Raw genomic sequence first — 7,941 nt, 5'->3', positions numbered from 1 at the left:
ATATTCCATATATATATATACAGAGAGAGAGAGAGAGAGAGAGAGAGAGCACCATGGGCTGAATGTTTGTCTTCCAAAATTCATATGTTGAAATCCTAATGTGATTATGATTAGAAGATGGGGCCTTTGGGAGGTGATTAGATAATGAGGGTGGAGCCCTCATGAATGGGATTAGTGCACTTATAAAAGAGACCTCACAGAGGTCCCTTGCCCCTTCCACCATGTAAGGATGCAATGAGAAGTCCGTGACTCGGAAAAGGCTCCTCACTTGACCATGCTGGCACACTGATCTTGGACTTCTGGCTTCCAGAACTGTAAGAAATAAATTTCTATTGTTTATAAACTACCCAGTCTGTGGTATTTTGTTATAGCAGCCCAAACGGACTAGGACACATATATACATATACATACATTCGTATACACGTGTATATGTGTGAATATGTATGTATGTATATACATACATAAAGTTGTGTATATACTTCCCATGCATATTTTTCTACTTTTGCTGTATATATATTTACCCATAAACAGTATGTAGTACCCCCCCACCTCATTGCCCATCTTCTAAAATAAATAGGCTTCCACCACTTCTTCTTCCTTTGTCTCTTAGCTACCTGCCACCTGGACTCTCATCTCTGCATGACACAATCTTCTCACCTGAAAGTCATCACCATATTCAATAACCTTCCCTCAATCCTGATTACCTGACTCCACATTGTTCTTCATCCCCTCTTGAATGTCTTCTTCATTAAACGCTCTTATGGCCTAGAGTCTGTGACATGATGAAAAGGTGGGGCTCAGGGAAAATGTCCTGCTTTGTCACTCCCTCTTTGCAGGTTAGTTTCCTGTCCCAACCTCTGGCTTCACGCATCCTAAATACATTTCTAGCTGTATGTTCTGCTGCTTCTTTAAGCTGAACATATCTGAAATATATAGTTCCTTATCTTCCACACAGCCTGCTTCTCTAGCTTCTTTCTGTCAATGACAGCATCACCATACATGAAACCTGAGTCATCTCTTACTCCTTCCTTGACTTCACACCCACACTCTGTCAATCACCCAGCCTTGTTGATTTTTTTTTAAAACTGTTCTGAATTTATGAAATCTTTCAAACACATAGAAAGGAGCATAGAATAAACACACATTTAACCACTGCTCAGACATGACAGATCTTAATATTTCACCACATGAGCTTCAGAGGTTTCCTTTTTTTTTCTTTTAAACATTTTTTCCAGCTTTATTGAGATATAATTGACATATATGTTGGTATAAGTTTAAGGTGTACAGCATAATGACTTGATGCACCTATATTGTGAAATAATTACCACAATAAGTTTAGTTACTATCTATCTCCTCATATAGTTACAAATTTTGTAAAAGTTTTTCAATAAATAAGACATTATTAATACATTTGGAATCTCCTCTGTACCTTTCCTCAATCCTATTCCCCACTCCCTTACAGGTAACCGCTATGTAAATTTTATGTATAACTTCCCATGCAAAGTTATATACTTTTACTACCTATGCGTTTATCCATTAACAATATATAGTATTGTTTTGTGTATTTTAAATTTTTACATAAATGATATATTGCACATACAACTTGCTTTTGTAATTCAACATAATGATTTTGAGTGTTATCCATATTAATACATTTATATCTAGTTCATTCCTCTGAACTGCTATATATACTATTTCATTGTATGAATATACTACAATTTATTTACCCATTCTCCTATTGACTTGAAAGTTATTTCCAATCTTTCAGTATCACAAATGATACTGGATGAACATTCTTGTACATGTTTCCTTGTACACCTATGTAAGAGTTTCTCTGGAGTTTGTATAGCCAGGACTATCCTCACCTTTTCCGTAAACTAGCACATTGTTCTTCCAAGTGGTGATACAGTCTTGCACAAGCAATTTATGAAAATCCCCCTTTCTTCTCATCCTCATGATTATTTGGTATTATCAGACTTTCTTCTAAAAGCATTGACATTCTCTTTTCATATTTAAGTATTTAATTAGCCTGGGATCTAATTTCGTGCATGGTGTGTGATAGGGATCTAATATTATCAATCTCTTTCAATTAGGACAACTAATTGTTCTAGCACCATTTAGTGAACAGTCCATCCTCCTTCCTTTTATTTGTCAAGTCACCTCTGTCATATATCAAGTTTCCATATATGGGTGAATCTGTTCTGGTTTCTCTGTTCCAATCCATTGAACATCTTATCTATCCCTGTACCAATACCACAATGTCTTCATTGCTATATCCTTACAATGTCATCATATCTCATAAGGAAAATCCTCTCATATTGTTCTCCTTCAAAGTATGTTGCTTATTGGCACTTTTCTATTCCATATGATAGGTTGGAGGATCAACCTATCAAATTTTACGTACACACAAAAACCTCCAGGGATTTTTTTGGAATTGTATTGAATTTATAGATCAATTGGGGGAAAATTGATCTCTTTATGATATTGAGTCTTCCCACCACTGAACATGGTACACCTCTTTCTTTAGTAATGTCATCTTGTAGTTTTTACCAGAAAAATTTTACCTAGCATTTGTTAAATTTACTTAACAAAAAAGCTATTCGATAGTTTTTGTCCTATTGTATGATCTTTTTTTTTCTATTTTATTTTTTGATTAGTCATTTTTAGCATATAGAACCCTACTGAATTTTTAACACTGATGTTGTATCCAGCAATCATGCTGAATTCTCATATGCGATCTAATGGTTTGTGGATTATCTTAGATTTTCAATAAGTAGACGATCATCTGCAAGTAAGAATGGCTTTGTTTCTTCCTTTCCAATTCTTATACTTCCTTTGTTTCTTTTTTTATTGCATTGGCTAGCTGTCCAGTACTATACTGGTTAGCAGGCACAATTTCTATATTAATAAGAATGCTTTTAAAGTATTATGAACATTAAGGATGATACTTGCTGTAAAAGTTTTAGTAGATACCCTTTATCAATTTAAGAATGTTTCCTTCTATTCCAAGCTTGCTAAAGATTTTATCACGAATGAGTGATGAATTTTATCAGATGCTTCCCCCCTACACCCCACTGCTCTATTGATGTGATCACATATTTTGTTCACCTTAATCCATTAAGTGGTGATCACTAAACTGTAAAACGGTGATTTACATTAAGTGATTTTCCGATGTTGGAACTTTTCTTCCACCCCTGGAATAATTTGGTTCTTTCTACAAAATGTACAGTATCCATTCCTTTTTTTCCATTCCCGTGGTTACCACTCTATTTTATAGTCATTGCTGACAACAATAGACTGCACATTGCCATCATTACATCTTTCCCAAAGACTGTTTTTATCATGTTTTTTGGCTTGAAAATGCTCATAGGCTCCCCATTTTCTAGAGAATAAGGTCAAAATGCCTTTACCTGACTCCCAAATATCTTTCAAATCATTTACATCATTTTCTAACTCCTTTCCAGCTGGTCTGATTTTACTCATTATCCCCCAAACATGCCTTTCCTTTTCCCACATCTGTGCCTTGCCTCACAGGGAGCACAACATTTTTGATCCAGAGGAGACATTGTAGATTTTTTAGTTCAATCCCTTCATTTTTCTAAAGACAATGGAAAACCATTGAAGAGTTTTAAGCCGAAGAGTAATATAACCCACCTTAATGTTTTTCTAAGATTACTATGACTACTTTGTGGAGAATGGACTGTAGGGGCCAAGAATGGAAGCAAGAAGACCAGTTAGGAGACAATTATATTAGCTCAGGTAAGAGATGATGGTAGCTTGAACTAGAGTAGTAACAGTAAAGGTGAAAATATGCAGACAAGTTTGAGATACATAAATATATCTCAAATAAATACATATCTTTATAGCTCAATAAATATATATTGTTATATATCTCAAATATTCATGTTATATATATCAAATCAAAAATATATCAAATATATATATTTGGATATAGCACTCACAGGACATGTTGAAGAATGGATGTCAGGCCTGTGATGTCAGGACAAGAAAGAACCAAGAATGACTCCCAGATTTAGGGCTTTAAAAATTGGCTGGGGAATTCCCTGGCAGTCCAGTGGTTAGGACTCTGTGCTTCCATTGCAGGGGGCACGGGTTCCATTCCTGGTCAGGGAACTAAGAACCCGTGTGCCGCAAGGCGTGGACAAAAAAAAAAATGGCTGAATGGTTATGCCATTTATTGATATGGGAAAGACTAGTGGGGACTGCAGAAGACTTTGGAGAAGGGATCAAAGTTAAATTTTGGATATGCTGAGTTTGAGATGTTTGTGAGAAAGCCAAGTGAAATTCTCTAACCCTGCCTGTGGACTCCATGTATTGGCCTCTCTACACGGAATTACCATAGTATACCCAATGATGGGGAAAGGCAGGTTCTCTTTCCCTCTATTAGATATGGAAATCTCAGCATTTTCTATGCCTACTATTCTCATCTGTTCCTATAATCCCCTGCTGAAGCAAATGGTCTGAGGCTGTTCCTTAATGGTAGCCCGTGACTGGACCAGAGATGGGCACTTAACCAATTACGTCAATCCATAGACTGGCTGGCAACACCTGAGTTGGCTTGTTGCAATAGTCTCTGCCCACTAGGGATGTTAGTAGTTAGCTTGGTCAGAGTCTCTCCTTCAGAAATCAAATACTTGGTATTAGAAGAAAGGAGAAAACATATAAAGAGGAGATAGCATCAGAGTTTTGTTGACAGTGCCAAACTGAAGATCTACAATTCTTTTAGCTGAAAGAGTGGCAACAATCCCTACATCTTCCCTCAGGGAAGAAAGGGACAGGGCAGAAACTCCTTTACAATGAGAAAATATTTTTAAGCCTCTATAAAAATGTAAGCCGCGTGCAGCAACGAAGACCCAATGCAGACAAAAATAAATAAATAAATTTATTTTTTAAAAAAAGTAAGCAGTAGCTACAAATTTGACTTACAGAAAAGCTACTGTAGGGCTTCCTTGGTGGTGCAGTGGTTAAGAATCCACCTGCCAATGCAGGGGACACGGGTTCGATCCCTGGTCCGGGAAGATGCCACAGAGCAGCTAAGCCCGTGTGCCACAACTACTGAGCCTGCGCTCTAGAGCCTGCAAGCCACAACTACTGAGCCCACATGCTGCAACTACTGAAGCCCCGCGCCTAGAGCCTGTGCTCCGCAACAAGAGAAGCCACCGCAATGAGAAGCCCCTGCTCGCCGCAGCTAGAGAAAGCCCGCATGCAACAACAAAGACCCAACACAGATAAAAATAAAAAATAAATAAATAAATATATTTTAAAAAACCCTACTATATATGTATTTGGAAAAAACTTTTGTATTTGATTTTTAAAAATCAAGATCACGTATATTAATTTTTCAAAAAACCTTTCTTTAAAAATTTAAACATTGTTGCTTCATAAGAACTGATATACAAATACTTCAATCACAACACTATTTATAAAATTTTTGTAGAATAACATTATCTAGAAAAATTGGAAATAAACCTCTATATTGAATACAAGTATTCAATCTATTATAGAATAGCCATTTAAAAATCATATTTTCTTTAATGATTTGAAAAAATGTCAATATTAATTTTTTAAGTGAGATTTTAACAACTGTAGATATAGTATTATCTACAGTTAGTAGATAATAAAAATTAGTATAGTATCCTAATAGTGTATGTATGAGCCTACATTCCTTTTGGCCACAGTCCCTAGAAGATGCTAGTGGTAGCATGCCAGGCATTGTTGCCCTATCCCCCGGGGCATGTCTTCCCTCTCTTCTAAGCAAAAAGCCTCCTTTTAACTAGAACCTCTGAAAATGCAACACTTATTTCTACCTCAGGGCCTTTGTACTGCTTCTTCTTGCTTCCTGGAATGCTCTCTCACTTTATTTTATTTTTCTAAATTTACCTCTTTTTAAAAATTGATTTATTTTTACTGAGATATAATTGACGTATAACATTGTATAACTTTAAGAAGTACAACGTGTTGATTTGACACATTGATATATTACAATATGATTACCACCGTAGTGTAAGTTAACACCTCTATTATGTCACGTAATTATCATTTTTTTTTGTGGTGAGAACAGTAAGGATAATACAATACTGTATGATAAACTTCAAAGTTCCTAAGAGACTTTGAAGTTTGTAATACAGTATTGTTGTTGCCTATAGTCACTATGCCATGTATTAGCTCTCCAGGACTTACTTATCTACTGGTTTCAACTTTGCACCCATAAACAACATCTCCTCAGTTCCTTCCCCATCCACCCCGAGCCCCTGGTAACTACCATTGTACTCTCTGTTTTTATGAGTTTGGCTTTTTTAGATTCCACATATAAGTGAGATCCTACCCTTTCCAACAACATGGATGGATCTTGGCATTATGCTGAGATAAGTCAGACAGAAGACAAATACTGCATGATCTCACTTATATGTGGAATCTAAAAAAAAAAACCCAGGGAATTCGCTGGCTGTCCAGTGGTTAGGATCCTGCACTTCCACTGCAGGGAGCACAGGTTCAATCCCTGGTCAGGGAACTAAGATCACACATGCCGCACAGCGTGGCCTAAATAAATAAGTTTTTAAAAAATTTTAAAAAATAAAATAAAATAAAATAAAATAACCAAATTTATAGAAACAGAGATCAGATCTGTGGTTGCCAGAGGTAGGGGATAGGGGATGAGGCAACTGGGTGAAAGGTGGTCAAAAGGTATAAACTTCCCAGTTATTAGATAAATGAATCCTGGGGATGTAGCTTACAGCATGATGACTATAGCTAACAATATGTATTGTATATTTGAAAGTTTCTAAGAGAGTAGATTTTAAAAGTTCTCATCACAAGGATATAAAAGATCTTAACTATGTGAGGTGATGGGTGTTATTTAAACTTCTTGTGGTGATCATTTCACGTATATACATATAGCATTATATAAACTTACACAGTGTTACATGTCAATTATATCTCAATAAAACTGGAAAAATAGTAATAGAATTTTAGTTTTTCTTAAACTTTTATTTATCCATGGATAATCTATTGCTAATAAATCTGAACTTTTTATAATAAATTCAAAAATTTGCTACAAAAGTATACTTTTCACTGATTGGTTGCCAATATTTTACATGCTGTAGACATGCCTCTTATCAGTACCAAGTAATGATACCTGCTAAGTTTCATATGGTATTAAGCCATATTCAGAAGACAATGTTCCCACCTGTATTGGACACGTGTACACATACGTACCAGTGAAGAATACTGAGAGATGACTAAAATGTGTATTTTCCTAGGTTACTTATTTGGGCATCCAATACGGACATTCGAGAAGTTAGCCTCTCAGTAGAGATTAATACAATACATTAAATTATGAGTAGAAGTTGATCTGAGTTCTGCATCACATAATACTTATAATAAACTAGGATAAAAGGAACGGGATGGTTTCGTCTACCAGTTTCATCCAAACTTTATGGATCATTGCTCTTCCATTGTTACATTTGGTTGTGAATTCTAATCACTTATGTGACTAACTAACACATATCAAGTTGAATACGGGCCACCCACTCTTCTAAGTGGTTTACAAGTATTAACAAATTTAATTTAATTTTTTTCTTCTTTTTTTGACCATGCTACTTGTGGGATCTTAGTTCCCCGACCAGGGGTCGAACCCGTGCCCCCTTGCAGTGGAAGCGCAGAATCCTAACCACTGGACCGCCAGACAATTCCCAACAAATTTCATTTTCATAACAACTCTATGGCATAGATATCATTTTATGGCAATTTTACAGATAAGTAAGCTGAGACACGGAGCTTAGGAGATACGGGTGGCAGAATTGAAAGTCAGGCAGACTTAGCTCCAGAGTTTGTAGTCACAAACATCATGCTGCCTGAATTGAACAAAAATCAGATGGAGATATAGTCTGATCTCTTCAAAACTAAGAAATAGACTTAAAG

Source organism: Balaenoptera musculus, chromosome X, assembly GCF_009873245.2.
Source record: "Balaenoptera musculus isolate JJ_BM4_2016_0621 chromosome X, mBalMus1.pri.v3, whole genome shotgun sequence".
Lineage (NCBI taxonomy): Eukaryota > Metazoa > Chordata > Mammalia > Artiodactyla > Balaenopteridae > Balaenoptera > Balaenoptera musculus.
The sequence above is the reverse complement of the archived record's forward strand: the minus strand, read 5'-3'. Positions refer to the sequence as shown.